Source organism: Tachysurus vachellii, chromosome 11 (genome assembly GCF_030014155.1).
Source record: "Tachysurus vachellii isolate PV-2020 chromosome 11, HZAU_Pvac_v1, whole genome shotgun sequence".
NCBI lineage: Eukaryota > Metazoa > Chordata > Actinopteri > Siluriformes > Bagridae > Tachysurus > Tachysurus vachellii.
The window spans coordinates 8,625,432-8,639,141 of record NC_083470.1 but is presented as its reverse complement, the minus strand read 5'-3'; positions in this window follow the sequence as shown (position 1 = coordinate 8,639,141).

Genomic DNA, 13,710 nt, shown 5'->3' with positions numbered 1-13,710 from the left:
TCTTAAGAGAGAGGGATGGGGGAGTGATGTCAGCTGCTGACCCTGGCTTCTGGTCACTCTGCTTGACTAACCCTAATACTGGGCTTTAAATAAAGACCCCCAAACCCGTGTTAATCTTAAAGGTTAAAAGGTCATGGAGATGCCACATTCTCACTGTAGCCAAGGTCTCACATGACCTGGAGCTTCTCCTGGTATCACTGTTGCTGAGCAGCTAACAAGCTCTGCCACATCACACTACCCCCATGCCATCACAATGCAATCAGTATTGTACTGAACACAATAAACCAGATATCAGTTAAAGGCATTTAGTTTCAAATGAAATTTCATTATACTCCTGAATTATGAACCAGTAGCTATTTTTTTAATGTTTTTTTTTTCCTGTCTGCAGTGCACAGGCCTTTCCTCTATAACAGTTTAGTGCAGATATTGTTCATTTACATTATGGGTCTGTTATCTCATTATCCTCTTGGCACCGTGCTCTGTCTCGAGTACTCGATTGTGCTCTGATGAAAAACTGGAAAAAAAAAGAGCAGACTGTCACGATAATTAGCTCCATTCCTTGATTGGCCTCCCCTTTTCTGTGTGTTTTATTGTGCCGTGGACGTATTGACATGCAAAGTGTGCGGTGTGGAAAGTGTATCATTTTCTTCCTGAATGTCAGATGGCCCATCACTCTCGCAGCTGGTCCGAGGGGCCAAGGCCACCTGGCTTCCTTCTTGCTGCTCATGTGGGACTGCAGTGGCCCTATCGAGGGGCGAGGGGTCCCCCTGAAAAATGCTGCTGCGAGGCCCATCTGCTCCAACCATCCAACACCTACACAACACTAACACAACCTGACATTTTCTAGACAATCTATGAATCTTAGTCAATCATATAGACAATATAAATGCAATTTTCCTGTTTTTATTCATTACCTTAATAAGAGTTGAAAGTATACAGAAGAATGTGGATGCTGTTAACTAATTAAAGATTGAACTGATCTTTTTCATTTTTGCACGTACAACCTGTAATGCACCATGTTCACTTGCATTGGATTGCTGTGTCCTTACAGATGTTTATTATGATGCCATGACAACTTACAATAAGATATTTTGCACAGTTCAGTTTCTACACATTTATTTTACTACTATTTATGAATTTATGACCTTATACGTTTTGCAATTTTGCTCATCTCTTGCACGGAATGCTATCAGTACTTCCTCCTGTGCTCCTGTCACATTCTGGATTGCACCATGGTACTGAAAAGCTGCCAATCTGAAGAACAAGCTTTATCTTCCATACAGGTTTAGAACGATGGCTCTTATTCTGCATGGCTGATAATTGACATTTACAATACTGTAGAAATTATAATACAGAGTATCAGCTGCAGTTGCACCTTGCTGAGCTTGTTTGATTGTGAGAAATAGTAAGCCTGAGTTTCCTTGGACAACACTGACACACACATTGATGATTTGATCATATAATGCCATTACTTGGAACACTCTTTACTACTTCAGCAGTATACCATAATAAAACAAATATGTAAACACAAATATGTGTTAAATATATGGGGTAGTAAGGATTGTCGAGCAAGAAGAATGATGAGGCTGTAATATGCTGTAGGCTGTAGTTACTCTTCATTTAACAGCTCATCCTATTGTTGGTATTGACAACCCTGTTCATTGTTCTGTGTGTGTAGGGTGCAGTTAGTATAGTATATATGTGTAAATGTTTCCCCCTTCTGTTGTACTGCACAGGTTCATCAAAGGTCAGCACTCTTCCCCTGGGGAACCTTTATATTGTGAAGGTTTACAGTACCACATATGGGCTCTGCTTATGGTGCGACACAAAAGGGGAGGAAAAGAGAATGTGTAAAGTCTTTTATTGAGCTCATTATTACTCCATCATGTTGTCAAAAGCCCAGATTGGTCCAATTGTGCTCGAGGACAGCCTTTCAGCAAGAACCCACTATTTTACAATTTTACTGGATAATTGTCTCTGGAGAAGCATGGTGAGGATAGAGTTCTGTTTAATGAGGTGGAGTATGCTACAAAACCTCTATATCTACATAGCATTTGAATTAATAAGACCAATACCCAAAAGTAAACACCTCAACAAACTCTCAATTTATCACAGCAAGCTCTGAGTATAGAGTCTTGCTGCCACACTACAGTCACAATTTCATGTACAGCTCAAAGCTTTACATGTTTCTATAAAGCCTGCATTTTATTATTATTATTATTATTTTTTTTTTTTACAATACTGGTGATTTATAATGGTTTATACCACACTGCTACCGAATTTTAAAAGCTGATTGGTCAGAAGTTGCTATTTTTTAACTACACAGGTCCTACTGTAGTCCTGGCTGCAAGGCAAATCTCAGCTCATTATAATACTAAATTGTTTCTATAGTAACTACAGTACTCATTCACAGGGAATTAAAACAGGAAACACTACATTTTCAAAGCTTATTAATATATAGTTTACAACATGTTATTTATTTCACTGATGTGGTCATGCTTTCTCTAAGGAAACATTTATTTAACATTCATGGAAAGTAGTGCTTTGTAAACATTACAATTTTATAACATAATAACTGTAACTTGACAAATTGCTGCGTAATTAGAGGAGTAAAAGTGAAATAATTGAAAATAATGAACTTTAAGATATCACACAACCCTTTTGTTTTACTACTTTTCACTAAAACCTGACTTTTATTGTGTTAAATTCTTTAGACACCAATTTCGTTAAATTCTTTTCTAATAGACACCAACATTGACCACAGAATGCATTTCATCCTGTTAGGATTTAGGTGCTACAGGACAATACATTTCAATGCTTCGATTGGATCAATGCATTTTGGAAAAAAACACGGTCAGAATTCTTTATTGTCTCAATACAACACTAACATACAAATACACCGAAATCTAAAAAAGCCTTGCAACTACAACAGATATGATTGTATATCCACATAGGTAGCTCAGTATTGCACAATACACTGCAACTATTGCATCTTTTCCCTGTATTGCATAGTAGTTTTTCACATATAACTGTCTATACAGCTGCCATCAAGATTATTTGAGTAATAAGTAATATTTCTTAAACCTGGCTGTCAGGACACTCAACAGTCTGTTTGAAGGCACTGTATAATTAATCCTTGTGTGTAAATCCAGCAAGCTGTCAGGAATACCATCTTAGCTCAGCCTGGCTTCAAATTAACTATGCCAGCTTGTAACAGGTACAGTATTGCATCACACTCAGAATTAGGGGATCGCTCATTTTTCTTATACTAGTGGAAGTCATAATACATCATTATGGAAAATTATTATTAATTATAATTGAGTTATTAGCCTGCTTTACTGGTCACGTAGATTAAATTACTTAAAATGTGCTACTGTATGTCGGTAGAAACACGATGAATGAAAATCTGCTTGAAATAACAAATTTACTGCATAAACTGTCAGAAGATGCAAGGACCATCACTGGTGCCACTGAGCAACCATGTCTGAGTGAAATAAAGCAGCAGGTGTCCTTGCTGCTAAATATTTCAGCATGAAATTCATAGCCTAGTGATATACAGTAAACTTTCAGAATGTTCTCATTTTCCCACAATGTAAAGTTTTTCATAAATACAGTACATAGTGAAAAATGGATGCTACTTGCTAAATATTGCAAACACAGTGTAAACCACTAGGAAATTGATCTGCATGAAAGAAACAAACTTCAAGACAGTCAAGACAGACTTGATGACGTTCAGTGAAGAGGTGAAGCTTTAAAGATGTACGTCTTGACTGCAGCTCTCAAATTATTATAGACTTAAAAAAATGGAAAAAGTTAAAGTTTGACAGAGGTGCAGAAACCTTTAATCTGCATCATCAGGGAGTGCAGGACTTGTGGGGTCTAGTAAGAGCTTGTTTTATACTGCTTGTGCTGCAGTACTTAAATAAAACATATTACTTCCATTCCAGTTATGTGGCCCATTCCATAATTAGTCCCTTAAGTAGCCAGCAGCCTGCTGACCTATATGTGTGTTGGGTTCATGTCTGTATGAGTACGTGGGTGCATGAGACAAATAGAAGAGACCATCCGTCTTCCGTCGGTGCTAAACTGTGCTCCCAGTGAGGGTGATTAGAGAGAGTACGGAGAAATTGTGATTGGGAAACAGAGGACGTGAGCAGCTGGGTGGTCATATGTGATACATATTTCTGAAAGTCCACAATATCCTACACTGCAGAGGTGATTACTGAATAAATCCTTGCAATTTGAAATCAGAGATTTTGTTTTGAAAGTGCGTTTAGAGAAGCAGATGGTTGGGAACAGTACATATCAGTGAACATCCAGCAACCTACCTGACCTCCACAAAGAAATGCTTATGATCACAGAAGCACTTATGCTATGCATTGTTGCAAGTCCAACATTCTCCTAGCCTGTAATCACATCAGTGCACTTTTATAATGTGCACCCTAATTGTGCAAGTATGTTTCTGCTAGCATAAAAGCTCATCCTTAGCCATTAGCCCAAAGCAGCCTGAATACTAATAATGCTTTATTATAAGGTAGCAACAACCTTGAGGACATGCACATCTGGAGAATGCTACATTAGAGAAGCGTTAGAGAAGTGAATTAGTGTAGCATAACCCCATTCACTTTCTGCTGACCATCATGCTTTTCACATCAATTTCATCTTGCTTAGGCACATTTAGCAGACTGGGGAAGTGTCTGACCTGAATTATGAGCAGGATCTGAGGCTAGTTTGCATCGCCATCACTGTATAAATCTTCCGTTCACCTTTCCTTTACAGAAGCCAATCACTTCTCTTAGCCAACTTCTCTCTACTGTGTGTCACAAGGGTTAGCAGATGTTTCTGCTGTTTTTTGTATTTGGGCTTTATGGCCTGGTTGCTTCTAGATTTTTAAAAACTTTATGACAAGTGACAAGTGAATTAGATCACTTGAGGGATGTTTGGACAATCCAGAATATACTGAATAACTATAATAACTAATCACTGGACAGCAATGTCACAGTTCTCCATGTCCATGCCATTATTTCTTCGGCAATTTTCGACAACATTCTTTAAAATTCAAGAAAATGCTAAAAAAAATTTTATCAAGTGAAAATATTTTAAATATAGAATAATCCTTAAAATATTTCACATTATGAAACATGATAAGGTTATTAAAATTAATTGTAGAGGTTGCTAAATATTTGCTTTGTTTTCACACTTGCCATAGTCTTGTTCTATTGGCATTATTTATATTTTTTTGTGTCTTTTATTAAATGCTTAAAATAAGCAAATCATTAGACTATTTCCAGATTGAAAATGAAAAAAAAAACAGACAAAATGTTGAGAAATTGTTTTCTCTTTATTTGCTTTATCACAATAACAAATACTTGCATTTGTTAAATTTAAGACCAAGTTTACTGCAAAGTTTACTCTTCTCATAACTTCTCTTTAACTCCAGACACCAGCTCTTTGATAATGTTCTTAATATTTGGTAAGTTCAGTAAGATTACTTTTACAAATAAAAGCCTTTATTACAATGTGACTAGCTTGGCAATGTTGCTTGAGGCTTCTGTTACGTTACCTTTAAGTGTTACTTCAGCATTTAATGATGAATATGTTGTTGTAAATTCAGGTGTGTATGCTGTGACTTTATTTATCTATCATTCTTATTGATTTATGTTATATATATTTACATCACCAGCTACATACAGAAATCCATGATGCTTAAAACAGAGCTAGTTTGCATAAAAATTAGTTGAATATAAAGCAAGTTTCAAGATTTTCAAATGCTGTTGAGTGAAAAAGATGTATTTTTAACTGTCATCTGTGTGAGTGGTTCATTTGAGTGATCTTTGTTAAATTCATTTGAGTGATCTCTGTTAAATTAAATTTCATTAATCAGAAAGTTAAGCAAGATTTGATTAAATGATTTAATTCATAGACAGGCAGGGAGCATCAACTTGGGCAGTTTTAAAAAAAAACATCAACAACTACTAAAGTTGTCAACTAGTCAAAGAGACAACATTTAGCTGTGAGTTTAAGTGATTTATCTGATTAATTATAAAGAACCAAAATTAGAGTGGCAAATGCAGCATCTAGGTTTGCTATAATCTACGAATGTAAGCAAAGCACTTCTTCTGGCTACTATTTGATAGGCTTGGTACATTTTCTACTCTTGTTTACCTGTAACAGTTTTAAGTCGAACAGTTTGAGGTAAGGTGCTTTTTTTATTCTCTCCCTCTTTTACACAGATGTTTTCATGTTGCTGCACACACACACACACACACACACACACACACACACACACACATATATATATATATATATATATATATATATATATATATATATATATATATATATATATATATATATATATATATATATATATATAAACAAACTAACATAGTGGAGCTCATTTGTTGCATTCCATTGTGACCAGTGGGAACCATACATACTTTTTGACCTTTCCAGAAATCAATTCACTCAGCTCAGAAAGGTGACAGGCAGCCAAGACTGGCCTCCATTTCTCTGTCAAACCTTTCATCCCTTTGTCTCTTCTCTTGTGTTTTCTAATTTATTCCCCGGGTCGGGCATCTGGAAAGGACACTGGTAGGTTTTTAATAATCAGTGATTTGAGAAGGTCCATTTGGACCAGGACCAGATGAACACAGTGTATCATTATGATTGGCATGACTTTCAGAGGCAAACTCACCTTACAGGATGGAGATCATGCTCAGAGTCACCTTCACTGTCTGATGTATTTATTTATATACTTGAGGTATTTATTTATCCCCACCAACCAAACCATTTTGAATAAATAAATAAATAATGAATTACAATGACATTAATTTATTTTAATGTTTGAAATTAAAGAACAATTTAGCCATTTTGAGCAAACATATTCATATGGCACACTGAGGTTTGGATTACAGCCATCAGTGCTGGAGTGAGAGGAAGAGGTTGCGTGTTAAGTCTGGAAGCCTGGAAGTCTTTGGTCCTTTGGGTTGTATAAATAATGTAGCCTGTACCCCATTCAAACCAACTGATGCACAACAACCACACAGCTGAAAAATTGAAAAATGCTGGAAGCTAAAAGCTTCCTCTCAGAGACTGCATGACACACTTACATGCACAAACACACAATAGCAGGGCTCTATGGATATCAAGGCTAGTTTTCTGGCTGGATTGCTGTGTTTGCTGAGATTGCAAGTCTAGAGGTGAACCATTAGCAATTAGAACTAATCATGCTTCACAGTTCAGACACACTCAAGGTTTATGGTGTCAGGTAAAATCTTATCAGCAATCAACCTCTCAGCTTCCAAACAATGATTGAACAAAAACATTTTGTTCTCCAATTTGGTGGACTGCCAGTTCCCACCTGCCAGCTTTTATCTATCATAAAAACTACTACCAACTGGGGATAGTGAAGGCCTTTTGCAGTTTTATGAACTGTTGTATATGCTGTGTCACAAGGTAGCATAGGAAATGCTTTCTACCATCTTCTCCATACATAAGTACACAGTCACACGCAGAGAGAACTGCCATTTACACTTTTTGACTCCCACCTACAGATGGGTGTGGCATTCCTGGGAACTAAACTTGTGGTGTTTTGCACTTGTGATCCCAACAACTGAAAATATTTGAAATATTTGAGTTTACTTTGTATCTTAGATTATTTTCAAGTGTGTTTTTTAACAAGGTCAGCATCCGATTAAGAGAAGTAGCTCCCGGTTGCTATTGGTGACAAGAGAAGATTCTGACTGGTGGGGGAAGTGAAACACCAGGCACTTTTTCCATACTGACCTTCTGCTTGAGTGCTCCGACAAGGCTGGCATGGACACGACTTCCTGTGAGGTCTAGATTAATAAACACCTGTTACACAGCCTGTTTGTGAAGCTGTGCAACCACATAATCTATATGACCAGGCAGGAGAAACAAACTGTCCATGTATTATGATTTTTTGAAGCTGCTGATTTTTTGAGATTCATGAGATTCACAGCTGAAACTTTTGTGTTGACATTCTGTGAAATTGTGTTGTCCACAGTTGGATTTTTCTGCCTAAATAGTATTTTGATTAAAAAAGTGTGTGATTTTGTGACTAAATTGACCCAAAAGCACCTTGGTTTACCCAAGTTTACCACCTTTTTGTTACCCAATGAATGCCAGGCACTGATCACCTTTAGGAGTAATCAGAATTTTAAATGTTATAACGTTAATAATGATTCCCAGGTTGCTGTACAAATATACTAAGAGTCTGTGTCTCTGTCTGTCTCTACTTATTTTGTACCTTTGTCCTTTATACCATTGCATGCACTAAACAACACAGATTGGGCTACTTGCTTTTAGCTAATTCCAGTCCAATATTTTTTTAATTACATATCATTAATACAGACTACAGTGTTACTAAAGGCAGAACCAAGAATATACAAATGGGGACATGTAAAATAGTTAAGGGAAAAGTTCACACCAAAACAAAGTTATGAAATAGCTCAGATTTAAGTAGGACGCTCCGCCTTCCTATTTAATTTCCTATAAATTCCCAACATTCCTATTTGTTCTTTATCGCCTTTTTATTGCGTACTTTCAAGGTTTCCTACATTCATGAAATGAAATTTGCACTTTCCACTTTTTTTAAGCTAAAACATTGCTTGTGCCTAATGTTTGCTTCTTTAGCTTTACACTGAGGCCAATGTAGCTAAAAATAAGTAATCCTTTAAACTTCAGTATAGCAGTGTGAAAACTGCATAAATTAACACACACTCAGCTCAAAGTGCAGCGAGTTATTAAATATACCAAACAGACTTACCTACATTCTTTCAGACTGTAGACTTAACATTAGCGTTACAACTCTGATGCAAACTTCTGATATTAAACATTTCTTGGCTAATTGACTATATTTAAAGGAAGAGGAAAGTTGTGTAAACGTCTTTTTTGGCTGAACTACTCTTTAATGTGTTTACATTTTGCTTCATGGGACTTATAATGCTTTCATTTCCTGTTAAAAAACAAGATAATTTAAAGACGAAGTCAGTTAGAAAATTAGTCACTGAATAATCATGACCGAATATGCTAAACATTTTTACTTACAGCCACAGAGTGCATTTTCATTAAAATTTACAAAATGTCATATCAGATACAAGAAAAAAAAATTCCCTGAAGCTGCTAAAATCCTTCACAGACGATCACCTATATGTAGACATGAAGTCACGATTCAGCAGTGATCGAGCATGGATTGTACAATAATAAAACACAAACTTACATGCCAGTAACACAAGCTTTTCATTTCAGCTAAGCAGTTCTTATTCATTTTAAAATGCATGAATATTTAAGATTTAAGAATTGGGTTGGGTTTATTAGTCATAGTGTTTTGTTTGTATGTTCAGTACATGGCCAAAAGATTGTAGAGCCCTGACCTTCACACCCACATGTGCTTATTGAACGTCCCATTCCAGATTTATTCCTTTCTTTGCTGTTATAATAACCTCCACTCCACAAAATTGTTTGCTTCATCATTGTGGTAACAGTTTGTGGAACATCACATATGGTTGTGATGATCTGGTGTCCATATACTTTAGTTTATATGGTATACATAACAGGCTTTTGTTTATATGGTATATGTGCAGCTCAAAAGGATTATCCTTGAGGATTATTCTTTCAGCTATTAAATCATGTTACCAGAATGGTTAATGTTGAATAGTTTCGACTAAGGTTAAGCTTAAATGTTACATAACTAAACGCTTTTGCAATGTTCTAAAAACATACACTGTCACAGCTCCATTTTCTTAAGCTGTTATGTAGAAAACTTTGCCAGTTCGACCCAAGAAAACAATATAGAATGTTAATTTACTGCATCAACAAGTATTTCTGAAAATAACAAAAAGTTCTCAAAACACACAGAAAGCTTTTCAGATTTAACTATACTGTTCAGACAGTGTTTGTTAATCTAAAATGTAAATACATTTAATTGAATCTTCTTCTTTTTCTTTTTCTTCTTCTTCTTCTTCTTCTTCTTCTTCTTCTTCTTCTTCTTCTTCCTCCTCCTCTTCTTCTTCGTCATCGTCTTTGTCTTCATCTTCTTCTTCTGTCACTTTCATTGAGCTCACTTTGGATGATTTCCACTAACTCCATCTGTAGATTAATGCTTCTTCATGGCAGAGATGGGCTTAATTGGGGCTGGATTTCTGTAAAAGCATGTCACCTCTTTTTCTCTGTCAGTGTGTCAGGCAGGAAAAGTGCTAATCTGTCAGTGGGAAATCAAACAGGTGTTCGGGTAGAAGGAGGAGTTGGGGGGGGTGGAATGGACAGATTGGATGGATGGATGCAAATAATTGTGCAGAATATTAGAACTGTACCATATGTCTGGTGTGTTTGTGTATGTGTGTGTGCATGTCCTGGTGTGTTTCCTGTTTGTCCTTGCTGTCTTGGACATTTCAGCATCCGCATTAAGCATGTCTGAATGGAAATAGCTCACTCATTTTCTGTTTTGTTTTTTTCTTCCATCCTTCGTTAAATCAACTGCAGGGTTTTTGATGGAAAGGTTTTGCGTTCGATGCCTGAAGACTGCATCCTCCATTACTTAACCATTTGTGCTAATTGTATCATCATTACACGGTGATCTAATTAATGGGCTGATGCTTAATATTTGCATTTTAATTTATTATTATTCGTCTAGAAATTTGTCGCTTGAGGCATTTGTTGGCTGAAAAGCGTGTAGAATAAACTTACTGCTCCCGCGTGTCTGTTATTCGGTTACTCTGGCAAGTCAGAAGAATTGTGTTTTTAAATAGTTTGAGTTCAAATTTAGAAAACATGAGCCATCAAATTAAAAAGAGAAATTGTTTAGCGCCAATTTGCACAGTCAAGTAAGACAAATTAATACTTAGCTTATCTCAGGAAACCTATTTTTGGCAATATTGTTGTTTGCTGAGAGCTTGTCACTGTGGACTATTTTAGGCTTTATAATAAGAGGCTCAGCAGCTGTCAGCTACAAGTTCACTGTTGCAGAAAATAATCCAACTGGGAATTAGCTTCATGATTTATTAAACAAGGATACATAATAACTTGCATTCAGGAAAAAGGACCACTCTTAAAACTGTACTTGAATGTAATTTTCTATAATATTTAAAAGATTAATGCACACACCTCGCTTCGCTTGTTCTCATATTGATTAATCACACACACCACTTCCCTGACTTCTAGTGAAACTCACCTTCATCCCCTCCTTTTTCCTCACTTTTTCCCTCAACTCTTCTTAGCTTTTACTTAGTGACTTTAATGATTTGGCAGCCCGAGCTACCTTCAAATATCATTACGGTAATTCATACTTAGTGTTATATAATAATGGTCACCCTCCAAGGTGAAAAACTGGTCAGTGGACATGTTTAGAAACGGATGTCTGTGTTTTGGGAATCTGTCTGGCATTTTACTGCATACACAGGCAGTACTGTAATTATTCTAAAGCCAGTTTGATTGCTGTACTGTCAGAATGGAAATCGTTGTGAGTTATGCTCATATCTGCTTGTTTTTGTATGTGTGGCTGATTGTGTGAGAAGCAGTCACATGAGATTCCATGTCAGAAGTAAATGACACTCCATCGTTAGGCTACATTGAGCTTTTTGTTGAAATAATTCCTTATAAACATAGGATATTTAGGTCTGTTTTTGCATGCACTCAGGTGGGTGTCCTGGGATATTCACATATGTGTGTGTGGAGATGTTTGTGTATGTGTATAGCAGGGTTATACCAGGATAGCCTGAGTCTCAAAGGACCAAGGCAGCCCATCTGGGCTTGAGTAATTGGTCTGCTATTCTTATTGCAGCAGTATAATGGCCTAAGGCTACACACACACACACACGCGCGCACACACACACACACACACTAGTGTGCTAGTTAGAACGAAGACAACAGACAGAGACTGACCTTAATGTCTTAAAACTGTGAGAGAAACAGAGCCTGAGAGAAAAAAGAAGATAATTGTATGGGTCAGAATTGGGCAAGTCTCCTTAATGACTAGCCTTTTAGTCATATCTGCTCTGGATGGCATTCAAAAAACTGTAAATGAATATATGGGTTGCCAGATCATTTGTGTGTATGCTTGGTCAGAGGTAGCTTTTTCAGTTTCTTTCAAATCCTGCTAAAAACATTCATTCATTCATCTTCTACCGCTTATCCGAACTACCTCGGGTCACGGGGAGCCTGTGCCTATCTCAGGCGTCATCGGGCATCAAGGCAGGATACACCCTGGACGGAGTGCCAACCCATCGCAGGGCACACACACACACACACTCATTCACTCACGCAATCACACACTAGGGACAATTTTCCAGAGATGCCAATCAACCTACCATGCATGTCTTTGGACCGGGGAGGAAACCGGAGTACCCGGAGGAAACCCCCGAGGCACGGGGAGAACATGCAAACTCCACACACACAAGGTGGAGGCGGGAATCGAACCCGACCCTGGAGGTGTGAGGCGAACGTGCTGACCACTAAGCCACCGTGCCCCCCTGATAAAAACATAAAAAGTGTAAAATAAACACCGATGACAGTACACTTTTTTCTGATTCTAATTTCATGTTTCTCTCAGCTACCTTCTAGTGAGCACTCCTCACACACACACACACACACACACACAGCCAATTATGCAACAGCAACACAATACATAAAATCATGGTGATTTTTACATAGAATGGTGCAAAAACAAAAATGCATCACAGATTAGAGCTGAATGACCGGACTGGTTCCAACTAACTTCAGTAACTCAAATAACTACTCAAATAACTACTCTTTACAACTGTAAATGTTCCACTCCTGACATCCAGAACAGGAATCTGAGGCCCAAACTAGACAGTTTAAGACTGCACAAATATCACCTGGTCTATTTTTCACTCCAACTGCCCAGATGAGCCTGTGCCTACTCAGACGCTTGTTCTTAACTGGCATCAGTGGAACCCAATGTAATCTTCAGCAGAAGCCCCAAGGTTCTGCCTCAAGGTTTGACGTGTTTTACATTTTGAGTTGTTTTTCTGTTGTAACCTATATATCACTGACAGTATACTTTTAATGATTGTGATAATAAACAAAAACAAAACAAAAAGAACAGCTCTTTTTTCTCCATGATCTGTAACACTATAGATAGTTTAAAGATGATCTATCTATCTATCTATCTATCTATCTATCTATCTATCTATCTATCTATCTATCTATCTATCTATCTATGCGTCGTTCGTTTGTTCGTTCCTTTGTTTGTTCGTTCCTTCGTTCCTTCCTTCGTTAAATCTACAGGCTGCTATGCCACAAGTGGTCAACTCTAGCCTCTCTCTTAATCTCCCATTCATTTCTTACCACTGAATCTGGTGGTCAGGTCATTGAGAGGCACTGAATGTTAGGTTAGTTTGGAGTGTTGTATTTATTACAGTCTGTGAGTGTGCATGTGTGTGTCTGAAGTGGTTTATTTTACACCAAGTGTGTGGGTGGTGGCACACACACTGATTATTCTAAGTGAGAGACAGAGACAGTGAGCGAGACAAAAGGAAAGGGGGCAGCTGCAAAAAAATCAGGAGAAATACTCCTGCACACACACTCACACACACACACACACACACTCAGCAATTCTGATATTTTGACAAACCTAAAAAACCTTCTAAGCTGTTGTGCTGTTTAAGCACTTATGTGGACATGAAAGTCCACACAAATAAAGATAATAAGTGTCAATCAGTGTCCCCT